Source organism: Pezoporus flaviventris, unplaced genomic scaffold (genome assembly GCF_033815535.1).
Source record: "Pezoporus flaviventris isolate CSIRO_AGI_PZ_B2104156 unplaced genomic scaffold, CSIRO_AGI_Pfla_v1 ptg000036l, whole genome shotgun sequence".
In the NCBI taxonomy this organism is placed as follows: Eukaryota; Metazoa; Chordata; class Aves; order Psittaciformes; family Psittacidae; genus Pezoporus; species Pezoporus flaviventris.
The window spans coordinates 4,963,488-4,986,913 of record NW_026892584.1 but is presented as its reverse complement, the minus strand read 5'-3'; the positions used below and the strand labels follow the sequence as shown (position 1 = coordinate 4,986,913).

Sequence of the window (23,426 nt, the reverse complement as noted above, 5' to 3'; positions counted from 1 at the left end):
ATGCATCATATGGGATGCTCTTCTTTTTTACTTTTTGGTAGCTGTTTGCAAGCGAATAAATGACTTAATAGAATGAGATTCAGGGACAAAAGCATCAGAGACCTTGTCACTCTAGTCGTTTCCTCTCATTGGAGTTACAGAAAGTGGTATTCATACAGGATCTAATTATACTTGTTTATAGTTTAATATGTTTAGCTGTCTAATTTTTGACAATATTGTCTATGCAAGTATATTTATTTAATAAAAAAAACAACATTGGAGATGAAGAAGGCTCTTAATAGTGTTGTTCACACCTTCAGGGTAAGGGGCTGAGATATTTACACCAGTTAATCTTTCACTAACTGTTCAACAGTGTGAAAATAGGCATACAGCTGTCTAAAAAGAAATTATTTTCTCCATTTACTATTCTCAAAGTAAATGAGTTGCTTTGTCAGTGAATGTGGGTTCATCTGAAATTTACATGCAGGGACCTTTTTTGCATAAAGCAGGCAAAATCCTGAATTACTAATGGTTTTCTCATTTCTTTCAGTGGTTGGCTATCCTGGAAGGAAGGAAACTAAAGTTTATTCCACAGGCACTCTCTCTTTATTGCTGTAATGGGAACATTGCACTGGTAATTACAGCTTTACTAATTGCACTTACTCATTTGTTTAATCCTCATAAAAAGAATATTATTTAAGCTTGGTTTGCTGTTTGACACTGTAGTGAAATTATGAATTTTAAGTAGGAAAGAGGTCAAGTCTGTTTGTGTGATCTTTTCCCTGATTCTTTATTAGGTTCTCAGAAGGCTCCTTCTGAAAAAGGCACAGTCAATTTTGTATAATTCAAACACGCTACAGGCTTTTGTACAATACAGATACTCACATCGCAGGAAAAAATGTAGAAGGATTTCTAGCCCAACTACTGGTCGCAACTTGCTATCACAGTTGTTTTGTTGCTTTGTTAATAAATTCCTTAATGTCTTTCTGTCAATTCTGATAACTGTAGATGACTGCTCGATTTTGTTCTGCTTAGTGTTTTATTTTTTAAAGTAAGAAATGGGCTTGTTCTCTTCACAGAGAATATAGAGACAGATAGAAAATTCATCTGGAGGAACAAGATACTCTCTTCATTGGTTTAAGCAGGGCTTGGATCAGACTTGTTACAAACAAACCTCAGAATCTGAACATATCACCAAACTAATCCCAATTCTAGATTGTCAGCTGACTCCTGTAGTTTTCTGAGGTGAGTTAACTTGTTTTACTCATGAAGTATTGAAGGTTGAACAAAGTCCTATTAATAGCTTTAGGTCTGTGAATACACTTGTGATTTATTTAAATGTTTTACTGTGTGCAAAATCAGAATGGTTGACGGAGGACAACACAAAGGGCAAATAATTCTACAATGTCATGACTAATTGCATAGAGTTCAGTGAATTTTAGTATTTATTAAACATGCAAACTAAATTTACCCAGCAAAGTTTTTATGTTCTGTAAAAGTCACCATTTAGCACATATGCAAAGGCAGGAAGGGTTCCATTCATGTAACACTGTCCATAGAAATCAGGTAACTGTTTCTACATATTGCCAACGTTATTAATGTGAGGTCTTTGATTAACTGTGACAGAAATTGATGCTGAGTCTGCAGTTAACTCCTGAATATCCACTGAGCATAAGAATTTTCAAAGATGGTAACTGCACATCCACTTCTGTGGTAACTTTTTAAGAAGCTTCCCTTGGTATTTTAAAGTAGATGAAACTTTTTAAAGGACAGTTCTTTTTTTCTGGAGTTAACATGACCTTGTAACATCATGGGCTGAATCCTCTATAGGAGTGAACTGGTGATACTGTTGAAATTGGTGTGAGTATGCTAAAGCATAGCATCTGAGACTGCAAGATCTGACATTTGAAATTCCTATGGCACTGTCTGTACTCTGTTTACTCCCTGTGGAAAAAAAACAAAGTGCTTTATTGATGAAGGAAATTCTGAAAATAAAAATAACCCATACCTCTTGATTGCTATGGATGGACAGTATCAGTAGATGAACATCAGTCTCCTCAGCTAATGAAAGAAGACAAGTGTATGGTTCATTATTTAATGAAGCTCAGTAGTCTTTATCAATAACTTTTGAGGCTGTTTCTCAAGCAGCTTGAACTCATCCATTGAGTTGTATCATAATAGATAGGTAGACTCCTGTTTTCTCACTGGGAAAGTTGCATCTTAAGGAATAACCACTGGATTGCTTGCTTCCTGCTAGTCGTAATTCACATCTTCCCACTGTTTTGCATACTTGGGTATGGCAGTTATCTAATTGTCTGTTTTAAAATGGAGTGTTTTTATTATGCTTCATATATTAATGGAAATATTTCTTTTACTGGCATTTGAGAATGTTCTCCCTTTTCTTTTTTTGTAAATGATTTATCAACTCTGTTAGTACTTGCATGGTCTTTATTATGTCTCCCAAAAGATTTTTCCAGAACTCTCTTCTGTTTAAGGACAACAAGAAAAAGATGAATAAAGCTTGATATTTGACCAGGAATTTACTTTCAAGTCTCTAAAGCAATGGTAGCCACTGGCACATCCTTAATAGTCTCTGAGGAAAAACAAAGCTGATTTAAGTTGGGTATGCATTTAGTATCTTGTAGTAGGCACTGAAATGTGTAGCCTCAGGAAACCAGCCAAGTACTTTTCCTATGAAATCTTCAGAATATGTGACAGCAGGGCTTAGACTTGACAGTACTCCACCCAGCTTTGAGGCTTGCTTGACCCTCAGAACTTTCTAACTCTTACTGGCTTATGTGTCTTTGGGTCTTAATTTGTTACAACTTTCAGTTTAACTCTATAATTGACCTCATTTTAACTCCTTCATGGTTGCTGTACATAGGTTTTGCCATCACAAGGAAATACTATAAGCAGTCATGCTCAAGGGTCCTTCTGCTTATGGAGAGACCTGAATCTGTGAAGTATTATAAAACCGAGCAGAAATGCATTGCTGTTTTCTGAAGATTTATCAAGTAACATAATTGCTCTGGCATGTACTTTCTACTGGCCCATATTTCTTCTTGTGGGATAATTTCTCACTTTTTACTAGGAGAAAGCTAAAGCAGTTACTTGTTAAACCTCATAGAAGGTATTGGTGTCAGAGCAATACTAAAATTTTGGATGACTTGTCACTCAGATTGACAAGTGCCACTTCTCACAGAAATTAGACTGAAAGTTGGGCTGAGTATGCTGCCAAAATGGAACAGCCTCTGTCTCTGATGGCACTGTCTATGATGATGGGTGCTGGATTAAGAACTGCAGGTCACTAGGGGTGAGTGATGTGAGCTAGAGGGGCTCTTTTGTGTGCGAATTTGCATTGTGCCTATACAAGGGCATTTTGTTGTTGTGGGGCTCTCAACATAGTTTTGGTAACAATAAGAAAGAGAGAAAGGGAAGGGGATTCAGAGAACAGAGATCTGATAGAGTATAGCGAAGCTAACAGAATATAATGGGATCATTTCCATATATAGGATACATGACTTCTGAAGGACAAGTGAGGAATGCCCTTAACTCAGTCTGGCTTATCAGTCATTCAAAAAACCATTGCTACTAGTTATAACCAGTCAGCAATGTGAGGAAATGTTGTTTTTTTTTTGCATTGTAGAGTTGTCTTGTGTCTCCATATATGACTGTCTTCCTATTACTGTTGTTTTGTTTTTTACATTTTTTTTGTCTTCAGTATTTTCCACAATCCTGCTGCATTATGTTCCATTTTCTTATTCTCATCCCCTCTTCTCAGCTCATCTCCATTCAGCTCATAATTTAATCTGGCGTACTCCCTCTTCCCTGATAGTCTTCGTCCGGTTTCCTCCATGGCTATTCTTTTTCAGTCTTGGACTTCTGTGCTTTTTCTACATGCTTTAGAAAGAAAGAAACTCGTGCTTCCTGGATGTGTCTCAGTATGAATTTTAAGTTGATAGCATCCTTTTGAACACCATTTCAGATCTAGATGTACCAACTTTTTGTCTTGTGGTAGGGATTGTGAGTGCTGCAGAAGCTTTAGAACTAATTTCACACCTAAGCATTATTAAAAGTAACTCACCTAATGGGTCACCTCTCAGGAGGGATGAAACTAAAAGTAATGCAAGAAAGTAATCTGTGCAAGAAATGGGAAAGATCCAAGAGAATGAAAGTAATAGCTTCATTAAAAAAAACAAACCAACAAAAAAAAAAACCCAAACAAACAACAAAACAATTTCTACTTCAGTGTGTTTAATTTGTAAAAAAAAGCAGGTTAATGGTATTGTAGACAAAGGGATATTATTGGTTTATCTTTTAATTAAAGTCCTTGCTTTGAGTACAAAGCCACTAGATCAGAAAACACCAGAATCTTCATTCTTTATTCACACAACAGAAACATCATCACAGCAGTTTTCTGTTTCTCATGTCCCTAGTATTCCTTAACACAAGGCTTAAGAAACTTGTTTCTCATGAGAGAGAACTGGAATCCACTCAAAACAACAGTCTGATAAGCTCTGGACTTAAGCTCTTAAAAGGAAAAAAAAACAAACCAAAACAAAACACCACCAACAAACAAAACCAATCAAACAAACCCCCCACAAAACCCAAACAAAAACTAAACCAAAACCTCAGTACTGTTTGTGCACCAGAAGACAAAACTAGTGGTTTAGCTTTGCTTATCTGCTGAGCTACAGCCAGGAAAGAGAAAAAAAAGGAGTACTTTCTAGACAGTCAATGATTACGTGAACAAATATCAGAAGGAGAAGGGAAGATTAAGTCTGCTTCTCATCTTTTACATTGATGATGCTTTCTGTCAAAGCTGTTGTAAGAAGTTCCTGATGGTATAGGTTTAGTTATCAGGTATATAGCTGTGGTTATATATGGCTGAGGCACCTGTAGCTACAGCAAGCTGAGTAGACAACTGGGCTTTTATAAAACATAAATGTTTGTGCCGGTGTGCATACACATGGATGAATGCATAGGGGAACAAATATTCTTTAAAGTAAATGCATTTCAAGTCCACTCTGGTAATGCTGTCCTACCAAATTAATTTTTTACCCATATGACTGAAATGAAAACATTTTAATAATTCTCATAAAAATCTCACCTTTTAGGAATGGACACTGAGAATATAGAGAAGGTTGAAATTACATAGTGATACTCTATTAAGATTGCAGCATCTGCTGTACCCAAACCAAGCCATTCTAAAACTGAATAACAACAAAAAACCTTGTCAAAATGTTTTCACTACATGAAAAAAAAATGATGCAGAAGGGTTCATACTACTGGTTTCAGTATTTCAAAGGAGCTTTTAGGCATTTTGATGTATATCTTTGGCATTTATTTATATTTAGGTGTTGATGGCAAGAAATGTGTATTTGTATAATTTGCTGTGGTACCAATGAATTGGGATTTCACATCTGACTCCTTCGCTGAATCAAATCTTTGGAAGTAGTTTATCTTTTCTAAAATGTTAGCAAATGCTGACTTTGTGCTAATGAAAGCTAGATGTTTGATTAACAGGTTTTCAAATAGAAAAGTTAACACACTTTTGGCTTTACTGAGGCATAAAGTTGGATCTAACTTATTATAACTGCAGTATAAGGTCAGAGAAATTTTTTTAGCTGCCCTTGTGTTTTAGTTACTCTGAGGATGATCTATTTCCATTCAATAAAGCAGGCTAGTATTGTGGAGGAAAAATAAATATCCATATATGAGTGAGATTAATTATAGGTTGTAAACGTAGAGCAGCTGGTCTGAGTGTTCTCTTCGCTTATACTGAAAATGTCTTTTCCCATACTGATAGAGCATCAGCATCTCTAATATCCAATTAGCGTTCTCCATCTTTTCTGCTTTGTTTTTCTGGGTATCTGTGTACCTTTATGTGTGAGCAGCTTGACTGCATTTTTTTATAAGACTACTAGGAGGCAGACCGGAGAAGTGGAACTTTTTAACAAACATTTATTTAATAAACTCTTGGGAACTGAGTCTATTATAAAAGCTTTTGTTATTGACATGGTTTAATGTTGCTTTTAATATTTTAAGAAGTATCTCTGCATTAGAGATGCACCAGAGTAACACTGAAAAGATTTTTATATAGTCAATCATTTATGGAATATGTTCAACTTTTTATTAAAAACTCAGATTTTATTGTAGAATAAAAATGTCTTTATTGTGTTTGTCTATACCTACTGTGACAAACTCTAAGAATCCTTAAAAGATTTAGATCAGCATATTCTTCTGAGATATAAATGAACTTCCTATTCTGAAAGATAAGCAGGTTCATATTGTTTGAAATGTTGGAGTTTTTTCTACTTTGCAGAAACTTAAAGGTGTTTATACAGATGGAGCAGTTATGCTAGGATAAGCCTGTCTTCTGAAATTCTTGGTATTTTATCCTGTTCTACAGAAATGGAAGTTTTCTCCTTTCACATTGAATACACCAGCCTGCAGGCATGTGGTCTCTGCATGGCTTGTTCCTCAAGTAGTGTAGTCAGTGTTGCCTGTCCCAAAGGGTGTGTGAGGAGACGGCAGTGAGGGCTGTCTAAAACTGATGAGAGACAGGAAAAAGAGGGTAAAAATTCTTATAGATCTGTTCCCTTCCATTCTCCTTTCCCCCTGTCTCCAACAATGCACATTAGGACACTTTATCATTAAGAAATGTTGACTGTTTAAAGTTGCGTTTCCCAGTACACTGGGGCTATTTTCTTTTTCCCAGAACACACAGTGATTTTAAGAACTTTCTGTGTTTTTAGATAAGCAGTGAGGAACTGAAGTCTCAGTGGATAGTGGCATCCAGGCTTTTTAGTTCACTGTCCTGTAAAGTACCATAGTTCAAAACTGTCTTTTATGCTGGTAGCAGTCATGGTGTCAGCATTTGAGATAATTCTAAAGAGAAACTTCCTTTGGGTGTCACGGTTGTTGGCTCTTCTGCTTCCAAAACTTGGACTAGTATTTTGGAGACATACCAGGCAATTTGGAGACTTTGACAGATGGACTTGGGTGATTTTAGTGGGAGCAGTCAGGAGTTCTGCTGTCACCCTTCTGCATTCCAGCCCTTGCCAGAAGTTCCTGCCCTGGAAGTGTGAGCTGTGCCAGCACTTCTGCCACTCTCATTCACAGCTTAGCTTTTCAGTTGATACTAAGCTGGTACTAGCATGCTATGTGGAGAACTTGGGAAGCAGGGCTGCATGGGGGCAGTAATTTCCTGCAAAGTGGTGAGGGACGGACACCTGGGAACCTAATGTCTTTTTACTTTAGTTGCTTAGCTGGAAAGGTCTTTGCAAAATATTTAGCCAAGTAACAATGTATCATAGTGTTTCTGAAGTTTTCACTATCGTTGTTTTATGTGTTAATAAGGGGGAAGGGGAGAGGAGAAGAAAAAAGGATTGGAATAGGGCAGAAAACTACTGATGAGGACAAATGATGCTGACAAAGTGATGTAATTGCACTTTGCTAAGTGACATTTATGAATATCTGCAGGAAACCTCAGAAGTGTTTGAACCAGATGTGTTTCAGTTCTGGTGATCTGTTAGAAAAAGATCAAATACCCTGTGGTCTATATCTAATAATAAGCTGACTTCCAAATTATGCAACATGTATTTTTGATATATATAGATATATATATAGATATATAGATATATAGAGACTGAGAGATTTTTATTCTGAATTTCGGATTTCTAGTATCTTTGGATTTCTTCCTATCCTTGTCTAATTCATGTTGTACCTTTCCACCATAGAGACTTGTTCCCTATTAAAGAAGATACGAGACCCAGAAGGATGCAGATACGCTTAGCTCCTCGGGGAGGATGAAATAAGAGCAAGATAAGAGGAAAGACTTCTTTATCGAAGTAAGTAACAGCCAGACTCACATTAAGAATTGGAAATTATTTTCTAGAAACTTGCTTCTGTGAGCTTTTGACAGTCCGGACTCATCAGTTCCCTGCTTATGGCTAGTAATGGCAGCAGAAGTTTTAGAATAATTAGTATGAATGAAATGAAGAAAGTTCCCAACAAATTAGAAGAGAAAAACGAAAAGGCACATGTTCCTTCTCAGCCTGCATTTATTATTATTTTTCTTGGGATAACATTTCCATTTTATTTCATGGTAACATGAATTCTCCTTTCTTCTCATTACAATTTATTGTTAAACCTAAAGTTATAGCTACACTTTTTTTAAATGCCTCTGGACAACTCTTACAGATTTCAATGTGAATCAAATATAATTATTGTTGAATTCAGTCTGTGGGAGCAGATACGTTTTTATAATATGTGCTTTACTGATGATACAAACTTGATTTTTTTTCAGTGCTAATTGTAGTTGACCATGGCTAGTTGGTCAAAAGGAGTAGTCTTTCTCACCATTTTCAAGAATTGGAATCTATTCCTTATTTGCTAAGTGATGTCGATTACAAGTGTTAAGTCTGCAATATGATCTTATGTGCAGTAAATGTTGTACAAGCGAAACAGAAAGCTATTGAAAAGATTTTATGAAAGCCCTGAATTTAGTTTCTATGTTCTGAGGCATTCCTAGTTTCTGGGATACATTTAAAACCAGTATTTATCTTCCCCCTTCTGTGGCAAAGTCTGTATATGACATGGGAAGTGTGCATTTCTTTCACAGTCATAACAGCAGGAAGCAATTTACATATTGTTCCTGCTAGGGTGTTCACTATTATTTTGGCAATGTAAAGGAATCATCTGGTTATGTGTGGCTTTATTGATAAAGATGGAACTTGTGCTTACCTGCGCACTGAGAATAATACACGGAAGAAAATGTAGGTGTATGAAGTGCACATCTGGAGGAGTAAGCACTGATATTTGCCACTGCTTGCTTAACAGTGTAGCATTCAAAGAAGCATTATTTATGTTTAAACTTTGCTAATGCTACAAATGGATTTGCTGCTTTACCCAAGAAAGCAGTCCAGCCATAACGGCTGACTCATTTCTTCACAAACTGAAACTCCTAATAATTCTATTTTTTATGCTTTTCCCTAAGCTCTTTAAAGTTGATCCATTTCCACTATGTGATCAGGTACGTAGAATGGTGCATAACTGAAACTGTAGCTGAAAGTTTAGAACTGAACCAGTTTATACATTTTCAAAAGCTGTATATATTTACTATTTTCTGTTGACTTGTGAATCATTGGTCCTCATGCACTTCTGAGAAGCTGAATACCGGCTTCTAATTTCATAGAATCACTGTAGATCAGCCTACGTACAGGGGGATGCTCACTGCCCTAGTTCTGCTGACCACACGATGTCTGTTACGAGTCAGGATACTGTTGGTCTTTTTGTCCACCTGGCCACACTGCTGGCTCTGCACTCAGCCGCCTATCGACCAGCTAGCTCCCCAGGTCCCTTTTGTGTATCCTATAGCTTCCTCCCTGCATACATAGCTGCTTTGGGGAAAGGGAGCCAGACAAATGCAATATTTTTGTTTCCTTTTGGGACTCTACAATCCCAAAAGATAATTTTTTTTATTTTTTTTTTTTTATTTATTTTTAAGATATTTAATTAGAAATTTAAGACATTTAGTTAGAAAAAGAAAAAAATAAGTATCTTGGTTCATACTTTACAACTGTGCCAGAAGTCTGACAGTAAAACGATTTAATGTACTTACAGCAGGCCTGTGTATTTTAATTGAGTGTTCAGCAGTTGAAAATAAAGAGTGGAAAGCAGCAATAAGGCGAGGTTTAAATGCTGTAAGTTTAAATGGTAAAATTACTTAGAATCTTTTCCACACTGACTGAGAGTGTCAACCTTTTTAAAAATTGAACTGAAACTGGAATTCTGGGAGATTTAGGAGTACAACACTGAAGATTTTTGAACCAGAGCTTCAGTGATGACTCCTGGGGTGCTAAGAAGTAGCAACGTTTTCATTCTTTCTCCGTGTAACTTAAGAATACAGGAATGACGCTGTTGTGCCAGACTGGAAGTTCACGTGCATGAACATCTGGTGGTGCCAGGAGGGACTGAACGGTTATCGACGGCCATCAGCAGTCGTTTGCCGAGATGAGGAGCTCCGGCGAGGCCACCGAGAACACCAGGGCGTGGGGCTAACAGCGCCCGGGAGCCTGTTCCTGCCGTACCAACGTCACGGGGCAGCCGCAGGCACCGCCTGGGCCCTGAGCGGAGTCGCAGCGCCGCTGTGCGAGCCGTGACCGGCAGGGGGCGGCGGCAGCGGGGACAGCACTGCCCCCTGGCGGATAAAGCACTCCTCTGGGAGCAGCTCGCGAGCAGCGCGCGGCGCCTCAGGCGGCCATTGGCGCTCAGGGGCCAGGGTCCCGCCCGTGTCAGCGAGAGGGAGGCCCAGGGGGGCACCCCCTCAAGACGGAACAGAGCCAACTAAGTCTTTCCCCTCTGCTGACCAGGGAGGACCTGGCTGCCCAGCCAGGGTCCCTCGTACCTATACAGCTGTCCGGGCGTCGGGCTGTGGTGGAAAACGCATGCTCGTTCTGAACTGAGAAAGAGCCGCATGTTGTAAACCCTGCTTATTCATGATGAAAAAAATGTGCTTTGGTCCTGTCTTAATTCTTATGGCTAGAAGACATCGATTCATGAAATGTTTTGTGATTTATAATAACAAATACTGAAGAATTTTACAGGTGCCTCAATCATATCCTAATGAAGAGAGTCCTTGGGAAGGACTGAAATTTTCTTAGTTACCTAAAGATATACACCGGTCATTCGTTTTTGTTAATGAATTTGGGGGATAATGGTGCCAGGCAGACACTTGTGGATTTATCATTCAGAATTCATCTCTGTCTCACCCTGTGTGTATTATGATTGCAATACTCCACTGTGTTTTGCATGTTAATGTTTATGTTGTAAAACAGACTCCTGGAAAGAGAATCTAGAACAAATAAGTCTTGTTAAAAATAGCTCTTCTTTGGGCAGTCAGGCCCCCAAAAAGAGTAAAAAGAAAGGAGGGAAAAAGTGGAAAAGACACATTCTGGGCCAGTAATACAATCATAGTGTGAAATGGAAATGAAAGCTAGCATTTTAACTGAAGTTCCATTTTGTTTTCTGTTTTCCTGCCTGCTGTTTTCAGCCTTATCATAAAAAAATATCAAACATGTGCCACCTCAGCTACTTTGCAACTGTGATAGTCTAGGGAGGGAGTCTTTTTGCAAGAGATAGCGAACAGATTGGTTTTGATGTATCACTGAATCGGGAATAATTCATTGAAGAGTGAACCTGTTGACTTTAAACGGTAAGTAGTATGTGTGATTTGGTGACCATTCTATTCTGTATCTCATGAAGGTCAGTAATACTGAATTGTTAATATCTGAAAACATATAAAGGACATAGACTTAAGTATATAGAATAGTACAAGCAGCATAGCATAAAACCAAAAAGCATCAAAGGGTTGTAACAGACTGTAACCTAGCTGCTGAAATATCCACAGTTACTTGCAAGAAACATCCCTCTGCCTAGGTTTACCCAATATGCAGTCTTAGGAGAGTATGGAACTTATGTCTCAGATGTACCAGCTCTAAATTCTTGTCACCTTTAGATTTTTGAAATAGATTTTGCCCTAAATGTCCTAACAATAATTATGCTCCACTACAGTTGGGTAAATTCGTGGATTCTCCCACCCAATAATTCAAAGTGGCATAGTCCCATCACCATCATTCATGAGTAACTTTTGCACACTGATTATTCAGATAGAGTAGATGACAACCTATCTAGACTGTTGAAATACACTGTCAAGTAGGAATGGGTCTTATCAATTTATGAACCTACTGTGCAGGGCTATAATCCATATTTTGGATTTTCAGGATCTCTCAGCTCTCTGCACTACTTTATCCTGGGAGTTCCTTTTAATCAAGAATTCCTTTTCTATGTTCAGTGCAATAATAAATGTTTCAGTAGGACTAGATAAGCAGGGCAGATATGTCTGGAGCCATATTTGATGGCGCTGTAGATAATACAGTTTTCACCAAAGTTTTCTTTGCTAAGATATTTTTATGTAAATACTTTAAAACAGGTTTTCTTTGTAAGAAAAGGCTAATAAGATTAGAAAGCTGGAATTCTGAGCATGCTTTATGTTTTGTTCTATCCCTCTTTCAAGATATTCACAGTAAGCTGTCTTGAGTCAACTGTCTACAACAAAATTTTGTCTTAGTTTTAAGATCTGTGGTAGTGTATGCAAACACATTATGAGCCCTCTGACTTCCAGTTGTCATGTTAAATCATTGTAGTAATTTAGTTCAAATCTCATTTTTGGAAGTGACACTGGCAATGACCGTGTATCCCATTGTCTTTTGCTGAGACTTGGAAGTCATCTGTAGCTATGTAAAAGCTGTGCAGTGGCATAGTGGCTGGCTTACCATTGTGGTTTAACCCCAGCTGGTAATTTGGCACCACACAGCTGCTCGCTCCTCACCCCACCACCCCTCTTTCTCTCCTCTCAAGTCAGGATGGGGATGAAAATTGAAAGAATGTGAAACCCATGGGTCAGATAAGAACAGTTTAATAACTAAAGTACAATAGACTACTACTATCAGTAATAATGATTGTCCTGGGTTCAGCAGTAGCAGTCATTTTTTTCTCCTTCTTGGTAGCTAGTGTAGTGCAGTGTTTTGACTTTCAGCTCGGGAACAGAGCTGATAACAAGGATGTTTTGGTTTGGCCAAGGACTTTGTGAGCCTCATGCTCTGCCAGGGGGGAGGGGAAGCCAGGAGGAAGCAGAGACAGGACACCTGACCCAAACTGACAGCACGTCATGCCCAGGATGTAACTGGGAGTTAGCCGGAAGGGCTGTGAGACTGCAGGGTTGGAGGAGGTATCGGTCGGAGCTTGGTCGGGCTTGGGGGGCGAGTTATCGGTCAGCTGGTGCTGAGGTGTTGTATTCTCTTCCCTTGTTATTTCCTTTGTCATTATTGTTATTGGTGGTAGCAGTAGTGATTTGTGTTATACCTTAGTTACTAAACTGTTCTTATCTCAACCCGTGGGAGTTGCATTCTTTTCAATTCTCCTCTCCATCCCTCTGAGAGCAGGGGAGGGCAAGAAAGGGGGGGGAAGTGAGCGAACTAATTACCTGACTGGGTTTAAACCACGACAATGATAAGGGAAATTACAAGGGGAGAGAATATAAAACTAAAAGAGGAAATTAAAAAAAAACCAAAAAACTAGTAAACACAAGTGCTGCACAGTACAGTTGCTCACCTCCCACTGATCGATACCCAGCCCAACCTGAGCAGCGATCTGGGCCTTCCGGGAAACTCCTCCCAGTTTATATACTGGGCATGATGTGCTGTGGTATGGAATACTCCTTTGGCTAGTTTGGGTCAGGTGTCCTGTCTCTGCTGCCTCCAGGCTTCTTGTGACCCTCCTCACTGGCAGAGCATGAGAGACTGAAAAGTCCTTGACCAGGTAAAGTGCTACTGAACAACAACTAAACTGTTGGTGTGTTATCAGCATTATTCTCAGACTAAACCCTAGACACAGCAATTCACTAGCTACTAGGAAGAAAATTAACTCTATCTCAGCCACAACCAGGACACTTACAAAGCCATATGTGGTAAAGTGTCTAAGTTTCATAAAATCTACAACAGTCAGCACCATGGTGTAGAGCTCTGTTAAATCCCCTTGCTGGTGTCTCTTGGTGAAGTCAGGGGGGTCAGGGGATGATGGAATAATTCTGCATAGTTGCAGGATATAAAGGTCTTGGGGTGCAATTTTTTCTGGTATTCATCTCACAGTGAACTACAGGCAAAATCATAATATGTATGGTTCAGCAGTAGGTGTAGGGAGAGCAGGATGCTTGCCCATGATGCTGGGATTTAGACGAAGTTCTGCCATGTGAAGATGAAGATTCACAGGAAACACCTAATGCTCTTGAAATATATTTAAAACAATGTTTGTGTCAATGGAAGTCATCTACCATTCTGAGTCCACATGGAGCAGAACTGTTTATCCTTACGTTAACCATTTGATCGATTAATTTCACAACTTTTTTTATTGTTTCTTTCTTTGCATTTAGTTTTGTTTCTTTGCTTTTCCTGGACAATCATAGGCTTTCTTGCCTATGAAATTCCAATATTAAGGTTTTTTTTTTAATGGGCAGAATTCTAAGGTTTTTCAGAGTAAAACATAGCATCACATTAAGTAGATGCATCTTAAAAGAAAATTGCATACTTATTTTTGACTGTAGTTAATAACATGTGCTTTTCCTGCCCATGACAGAGGGATTGGACCTAGATGATCTTAAGGTCTTTTCCAACCCCAACCATTATATGATTCTATAAAGCCTGGTCAGGTTTTTGCATGCTAAATATGGGAGAGGAACAAGAATGAAAGGCAAAGGGACTTTATTTTAATTCTACCAAAAATAGGTAAGATTTAGGCTTCTCTGTCTGAACTGTTTTCCATTCCTGTAACTGGAAGGCATATGGCTGGATGTATATCACAGCCTTCACCTAGGAATGATGTGAAGTATCTGTTAGCAAATAAGCTACATTTTATAGGGTAAGAGAAACTTAGTGATCTAACTTAAGCACTCATCTAAATGCTTGTAAAAATATGTGGCTTTTCCCTTTCTTTGTTTCCCAACTATTGTAATGGTTATTACCTGTTCTTACCTTTTTTTTTCTCCTTGCTTTTAGCTTGCTTAGACCCTTGTTGAGAGCGACTTCAGAACAGCCAACTGAACTTGAAGTGTTCCATTCTGTTGAGCAGCGGTTCCAAGTATGGTGTGACTATTTTCTTGAGATGACTGGCCTTGACGTTTCTTTCTTAGGACAACCAAATGGTAAGAGCTATCTCCACATAACTATGCAACTGATACATGAAATGGCTACTTTAGGGGTTGATAAAGAAGAAAATATCTTTTATTGTTAGCCAGGAAAGCTTTTTGTGTGTCTTAAGATGTATATGGAAGTACATAGTCAGACTCAGGGTTGCAGAATGATGTTTAAGAAGTAATTTGACTCAAAGGATAATTGGGATGAGAGAATTACTAGAGGACAAAGGATGGATTCACTAATGTTTTGACTTAAATCAGAAAATTAAATCCTAATTTATTTTCCAGTACTTAATTTTAAATCCAGTTATGATTTTGCTGGCAGAACTGCAGTGCCTTGAAAAATGTTGATTTAACAGACACTTTATGTCAATTTATCAATATTTGAAGGGAAACTGGACAGGTGAGCTAGAAGGTATGAAACTGAGCTAGTTGGCATGAAACAAGGATGTCAGGCTAGTTGGCTGGGAGGCTCTGTGATTATCTAGAACTCAGAGCTTCCTAACTAGCAGCTGTGCAGGCTGTCCAGTGCTGCAAGTTGTCTTGTGTGCTGGCTGCCTAGCTGCTAGGGGCGGTGTGGCTGCCCAGTTGCTTAGCAGAGAGGCTTATGAAAGAGATAATCTTTTTGTACCTAAAATTTTCCTGTCTGAGGGACTCTTTTCAATGTGGAACTAATAGGTGCATACTTAAATTGAAGTAAATCTATTTTAAAAGCTGATAGATTAAAGGCAAGTAAAAACCATAGGAATAGCATGAGAAAGAACTAGTTTCTTCAGTTAGAAATTCCTTCAGAAGGTATGATAAATTTTGCTTATTCTGGCAGTATGCTTTCCTGGTGTCATTAAACTTCCTGTGGCTAAGACCACAGTATTTTTAAAAGAACTGGAGTTGCTAAGAAAGATATTACACAAATGTATGACCAGTACCATTGAAATCAATATAATGAATCATAATCTCACAACATCTGCACATATATTAGTGCTTCCTTGTGTTAGAGTCAGGGAATTAAAATTAAGTAATGGGTGGAAGTGATGCAGAAAAAGAAGAAGTGATATGAATCTTTGCAAGATGAAAGCATATTGAATGCATAGGAAAGTCTTTGAAAAAGAAACACAGTATTTATGTTGGTCTTTGTATTATTTTGACCCACAAAAAAAGAAAAAAATAATTACATGGCTTGTAGTAAACATTTGGAAAAGGTAAAAGTAAAATTCTTTAAATGCTGGCTAAAATTCCCTAATATTACATTAAAAATATGTAGTTAAAATTGAATGTGTTTTTCTCTTCTTTGTTAAATGTGAAATTGATGATATACGTCTGTTTTTTAATATGCATGTGTGTATGTATATGCTCTTTCTGCTGGAATAGCTTTCAAAGAAAATTGAGCATGTTCTTGCTTAAATACCCAAATTAGATTCTATTTCCTTTCAGTTTGAAGAAATTAGTGCTGCTCTTGTAGTCATAGAAACTGCAAATAAGAACAGATTGTTGAATATAACCATGGGCAGAAATTCTGAATATTGATTAGTTTTATCAAGTTCCCACCTACATAGGAATCTTAAAAGAATATTTTCTAAAAAATCTTTGTTAGCAATGTATCAAATAAAGCAACAGCAATTTGGTTGTTACTTAATTCATAATGGTAGCAAATGTTAGGTCTTCAGTAGAAGGCTACTCTGCATTTGCTATCCGCCTTCCCTCCAGTGAATATTGAAATACATTATCTGATGTTAAGAAAAATCCCTCTGCTCTGTAACACTACTATTTTTGCATTACAAACCGAAGAAAGAAGTTGCAAGTACTCTTCTACAGTTAAATGAAAGCATGTTATGAGTATATAGCCTCATCTTAATAGCTGAAGTATAAAAGTTGGGTATTAAAACTATACATCCACATAGACTCTAAAAATGCATTGTCTGTCTGAATAATATGTAAGCAAGAATATATTAAATTTGTACTTCTAAATACTGCAGCTACAGACACAGACACTGATGAATTAATTGCATGTGGAATTAGTAATCATATGATTGTGTGGAATTACCTGATCTGATTTACATGCTTGACTGTGAAGAATTATGCACATATGAATCAAGCTTAGTAAATAATTCATAGTTTATCCTATAGCTCTAACTAATTCAACATTGCTTTTCTTTTTTGCAATTTGTGTAGGAGTGCAGTATTCTCTTGAAATTAGCAGTCTTTCAATAATAATTATCAATATCTAAGAATAGGTTATGATTTGCAAACTTTTTGGTGCATAGTAACTATTATTCACACAATATTTAAATAGTGTTGGTTAGTTCTAATTGGTCACACAAACCTCCTTTTTCTGTTTTTCTCACCTGATTAAAATAATGCTTGGGTGTAGAGTACTAGTGTAAATACATGTTTTTAAAACAGGTTTTCTGCATATATTTAATATGCTCCCCTTGCCTCTAAATCACAGCCTTTGATGTCCTAGAGAGTCAAAATAATTGATAGTGGGAGGGAATCTGAAGATTAGCAGCTTGGTTATTTGCCATAGCAAATACCTACAGTGAAAATTAGTACTTGAAAAATGTCATCATGGGTTTAACAGCAGAATTTGGTTTCAGGTAAATAATTAGATACCAGTGAGGTTCATAATATTTTAGGGCAACTACTGCTATAAATTGGTCAGTTAATGATATTGCAGAAACTGAAGTGAATTTATTGATAGGGTATGGTGTTGACTACTGGGGCTTGTAATAAAAGAAAAATCTAAATGAGGCAGTTCACTAACAAAGTGAAGGGAAGTGTGTTAAAGGCTCTTCCATATCTATTTTTGCTATGCTCTTCAGAACCTTTGGGTGAAACTAAAAGAACACTAAGTATTGTAAAGGATCCCATTTCTGTTTCAGAAGGCAGGAAGTGTAAAACTCTTCCTGTTGAGGAGCTCATTGCAGTATGGTACAGAGTCTTTGAACTTCTGAAAGCACTTGGAGGAATTCAGATTACTATATGGATCTGGCAGTGAAAGGCCCTTGAGACGTCTGATGCTTCCACACAGATGAAACAGTACAGGTGGTAGTTGCAACAAATGCCCAGACCCTTCTGGAGAAAAGGTAAAGTACCTGCACAAGGTGTGCCCAGGTTGAGAATCCGTTATGTTAGGTGGCCTAGTTGCAGGAAACAGTTAAAAGGCTGTGCAGTGTTAGAGGAGTTGAGATGTAGACAGATGATTTCAGAATCATGCTCCTGTAATGGATACCACAGATAAAGAGGCACCTTGGACTCTGGTGACACACAAAAGCAGGACTCTGCTTCAGTCTCCACCCTCCAGTAGCACAAGCAAAAACAGATATGAAGCTTTAGCAGCTGTAGACATCCATGAGCAAGGCCTGCAAAGAGAAACCATACTAGCAGCACACAGTGGATACTGTAAAAAGAAACAAGTGCTCGTAGTGGGTGACTGTTAAAGGGCACTGAGGTGCCCATCTGGCCTGACAGGGAGTCACGTGAGGTGTGCTCCCTCCCTGGGGTGAGATTCAGGGTGTTGCTGAGAGGGTGCCACAACTTTTCAAGAGCACAGACTACTATCCACTTCTGCTCTTTCATATGGGCATGAATGATACTGCAAGCCAGAACCTGGGCAGAAGCAGGGAAGACTATAAAGCCCTGAGGGTGCAAGTGAAGAATAGTGGTGCCCAAGTTTCTTCCATTTTACCAGTTAGAGGAAAAGAGCCTCCAGAAATACATATACAGTGCAAATTCTGGCTTCGCAGCTGCTGCCATCATGAGTTTTGGCTTTGATGACAACGAGACATTCTTTGACTCTAGCCTGTTAGGGAGGGATGGGATCCATCTGCCTAGAAGAGGCAAGGGAATCTTCAGCAGCAAGCTGGCCAACTTGGTGAGGGAGGCTTTAAAATGAAAGACTTGGGGACAGTACAAATAGTGAAGAGAGTAAAGACCTTTTTATTTTGTATCAAAGGATTGACAGCTTCAGTGTTCAGACAGAGCTCTAAATTCTAATAGAAGATTAATAAACATGCAAATGCTCAGTCTTAAATAGAAAGTTTGTAAGAACCTAATCCTTAGCTTATGTAATTGAATGCTTGTTTGAAATGACTAGTGATTTCCCACTTAATAAGTTGTCATGTTATAAGAGTTGTCAAATTCAGACCACTTATAGGCTGCTGCAATAGGAAGATATTTCAGCAAACTACAGGTTACATGCACATGCTTTTTTTGAGACAACCATTCTGAATATCAGGTGAAATAAAGTACGTCATAGAGATGCAAAATGCCATTTACTTATGGCATACAATATTTTTGAAACAGTGGGTGCCCACAGCTGTGACCTCACGTATTTCTCTTCTCAAGTACTGCAGGTCACTACATATTCTGCACAAGAAAAAACTGTGACTTTAGCAGTTGGTAGTGCTTTAGAACTACAGATGGCTTTCCACATGCTGCATTAAGTCGCACCAGTTCTCTGTGATGGTACATATTTATTATAATCTCATTTTTGCAGGTACAAAGGTTCAGTCACTCAGACAGAAAAAGGGAGAATGACCTAAACAAAATGAGAGTGAGACCTAGGTCACTGGACAGCAGCACTGAGTGTCAGTTTTCAATGCATTCTTTCTAGGATGATCCTCAGACCTATGTAAAATTGGGATGTCTCTTACACTATGAAAATCTTATGCATAGTAACACAGGAATATGATTTGCATTTTGCATTTTCTTTAAAATGAATTATCAGATACAAAGTCATCCAGTAATAAATGGGGGTGTTTTTTTTCTGTTTTGTTTTGTTGTTTTTTTTTTTTTTTTTGGTTGGTTTTTGTTTGGTTTGGTTTTTTTTTTTTGTTTTCTTTTTTTTTGCTTTTGAGTACAAATAGATCGATTTCTGAAGAAAAATGTCATGTATGTTGAAAATATCTCCAAGCATTTTGTTGTCATAGCTGTTTAGCTCGAAAACAGGCATTTCCTTAACAGATTTTATAACAGTCTAGGCTGCAGTTAGGAAGTTCAGTGGAATGCAACTGACAGTTACAAGAACTTTTTCTTGAGGGAATATCTTCTATGCATGGGCTTCAGTTCAAGGTGTCATTTAAGAAATTTCTTTAAGTGCGTGAAATGCTTTGATTTGTTTGAGTCCTGATTTACTCTGAGAGTGCACTCTTTCCTATCTCATAGTGTCAGGATGAGATATTTTTAAGTATGGAGCATACATAGCACAAGCAGATTTGTAAAACTATTACAATGTTAAGAATGTCATAGCAAAATGTTTTGCTTGTTTGGGACTCCAATAGATCAAGAGATCTAACTCCTTCCTTTAGTTTATGATGGAGAAAATACTTTAAATCTTCTCAGGTTTCCCAGTGTAGTAAAGTGTGTTTGTTTTTAAATTTTTGAGGGTTTTTATTTGAAATTTTATAAAACCACCCAATGCTTCTGTGAGAAATTCATGTAGGTTTTAGTTTTAATTTAAGTCCCATACTTTATGTTGCCATGTTATAAAGCCACTTGAGGAATAAGATGTACATACATTCAGTGAAAGTCTGGCTTGTTTATTTTCAATTTGTATCTTGAAGGGGGGGGGGGGGCAAAGGGTGAAAAATCAATTTGTGGATGTTTCATGAAGAAAATACTGCAGAGAAAATATTTCCCTGCAATCTACTGTTCATGAAGGGAAGCATCTTAGAGAAGTCTTTACAACCGAGGGAATCTTAAACCCAATGAAACAAGAGGCTAAGAAATCATCCCTAGGTTAGAAAGAGAGGCTTATAGGATTGGAATTTTAGCTAAACAAGTTTGCTCTGTGTTAGCAGCTGAATAATTTTTCTGAGTTTAGGCATTTTGGGTGAAGAATGTAAAAATTATCCCTTCCCAGTGACATTACTGATACTGTAGATTCAAGTTTTTTTCTGTGTTTCCACTGTGCATTTTTGGAATTCCATTGAGACCTGCTGCTCTTGCTGATGAGCGCCAAAACCACCTATGTAATATCAGTTCTGCTTTGAGATCTGCAGAACTGATTGTTGGCCTAAAATAAAGATATCTCTAGCATGTTTTATGATTATAATGTGCAACACTCCTGTCACACCCCTTATAGTCAGCGGTATGAAAATAATAATGCTATCAGAAAGAATACTGAAAATGGGATTGAGTAGATTGGCAGTTGTCTAAGGACATCTGTTGTAGCTGTGTCAAACCAGATTAGGCTGTTCAGAATGGAAAAGTGACAACCATTTGAATTAGTTATCATAGAATCATAGAATCACAGACTCGTAGAAACATAGAATAGGTAGGGTTGGAAAGGACCTTAAGATCATATAGTTCCAACCCCCTGCCGTGGGCAGGGACACCTCACACTAAACCATCTCACCCAAGGCTTCGTCCAACCTGGTCTTGAACGCCACCAGGGATGGAGCATTCACAACCTCCCTGGGCAACCCATTCAAGTACCTCACCACCCTAACAGGAAAGAATTTCCTCCTTATATCCAATCTAAACTTCCCCTGTTTAAGTTTTAACCTGTTACCCCTTGTCCTGTCACTATAGTCCCTAAAGAAGAGTCCCTCCCCAGCATCCCTATAGGCCCCCTTCAGATACTGGAAGGCTTCTATGAGGTCTCCATGCAGCCTTCTCTTCTCCAGGCTGAACAGCCCCAACTTTCTCAGCCTATCTTCATATGGGAGGTGCTCCAGTCCCCTGATCATCCTCGTGGCCCTCCTCTGGACTTCTTCCAACAGTTCCATGTCCTTTTTATGTTAAGGACACCAGAACTGCACACAATACTCCAAGTGAGGTCTCACGAGAGCAGAGTAGAGGGGCAGGATCACCTCCTGTGACCTGCTGGTCACACTCCTTTTGATGCAGCCCAGGATACGTTTGGCTTTCTGGGCTGCAAGTGCACACCGCTGGCTCATGTTAAGTTTCTCATTGACCAACACCCCCAAGTTGTTCTCCACAGGGCTGCTCTGAATCTCTTCTCTGCCCAACCTGTAGCTGTGCCTGTGATTGCTCTGACTCAGGTGTAGGACCTTGCACTTGGCATGGTTAAACTTCATAAGGTTGGCATCAGCCCACCTCACAAGCATGTCAAGGTCCCTCTGGATGGCATTCCTTCCCTCCAGCGTATCAACCAAACCACACAGCTTGGTGTCATCATCAAACTTGCTGAGGGCACACTCAATCCCACTGTCCATGTCAGCGACAAAGATGTTGAACAAGGCTGGTCCCAACACTGATCCCTGAGGTGCACCACCCGTTACTGGTCTCTAGCTGGACATTGAGCCATGGACCACAACTCTTTGTGTGCGGCCATCTAGCCAGTTCTTTATCCACTGAGTGGTTTATCCTTCCTCCCTTGTTTTATAGAAAGGTGTAGGGCTGGAGGGGAACTGCAATATAGCTGTGAGTGGCTGAAATAAGCTGGCTCTGAATTCTCCAGTTAAAATTTAGGTAACATTTCCACCCAAAGCTGGCCTTTTCTCTCCTACTTTGTCTTCCCCTTCTGCTACCATTAAAACTATAAAGACCTTTCAGACCTTTTCAAACACAAACCAGGTTATATTTAGTCTGGATCATTTCAATCATTTGATTTGCAACATGACTTCAGAAACAGCTGTGTCACTGCAGCCAAGAGAAGAGAACTGAAATGCAACAGGAGAAATGAGTGCTCAGGCACAGGAATATCAGGGGCTTCTTAACCCAAACTCTAGACACTGGTGTCAATATCTCAAGACACCACAGCTGTCATGTTTTGTAAGTAATTTGATTTGGCAGAACATTTGTTTTCCTTGATACATTTAAGTGGGGCAGGATGAGGATCCTGACCCATGCCCTGCCCACTCTCCTACAGAGAGTAATCTCCTTAGAGAAGGGCTTTCTTTCACTGTGTGCTTAGAACAAATTGGGAACTTGGTCTTCTCTGGAGCCCCTGAATTTTAGCACTTCAAGGAGAATACTTATCTAGAACGACAGATATTTCGGACATGTTAAACATAATTTTAATAAATCTGTTTATATAAATTTGTTTTGGTAGCTTTATGAAGTTGGTCTGTCTTCTTTGTTTTCATCTTGTTCAGTTGGTTTTTGTTTGTTTTTATTTTTTTTTGCTAAAATGTGCACCAATATTTTAGATAATGTTGGGTTCCTTGTTATAAAATCTTTTGTCCGCTTCAGTCCAGAAATGTTTATGAGGGAACCAACACAGCTACCTATATGCTCCATAGAGAGATCATTTGAGTTCTGCTAGTTTGGGCATAATTTGTTAGAAACAAGGCTGGGTTTCTGCCTGTCTTTCCTTGATCTCTGAAGAGAAAATGATGTACGCACAGATGCATTTAAATTATAGATAATTCCAGGTTTTCAACTGACTTGTTTGAGACTTGATATTCTGTTACAATTCAAAGATGAGAGGATTAAGATGAAGAGGATTAAAGACAAAGAGGATTAAGGGTTAACCATGCCAAGTGCAAGGTCCAAAACCTGGGTCAGAGCAATCCCAGGCACAGCTACAGGTTGGGCAGAGAAGAGATTCAGAGCAGCCCTGTGGAGAACAACTTGGGGGTGTTGGTCAATGAGAAACTTAACATGAGCCAGCGGTGTGCACTTGCAGCCCAGAAAGCCAAACGTATCCTGGGCTGCATCAAAAGGAGTGTGACCAGCAGGTCACAGGAGGTGATCCTGCCCCTTTGCTCTTGTGAGACCTCACCTGAAG

The 23,426-nt window shown here is 38.6% G+C and overlaps 1 long non-coding RNA gene across 1 annotated transcript in view; it reads left to right on the top strand.

Annotated features, from left to right (window-relative positions):
• The first annotated feature begins 359 nt into the window (after nt 1–359).
• The window catches only part of LOC133274739 (uncharacterized), a 55,255-nt gene continuing 32,188 nt past the window's right edge, over nt 360–23,426 (top strand). The window contains exons 1-2 of the long non-coding RNA XR_009745224.1: nt 360–613; nt 1,059–1,224. This is a non-coding gene — a long non-coding RNA (uncharacterized LOC133274739). The remainder of the gene's footprint in view (nt 614–1,058; nt 1,225–23,426) is intronic.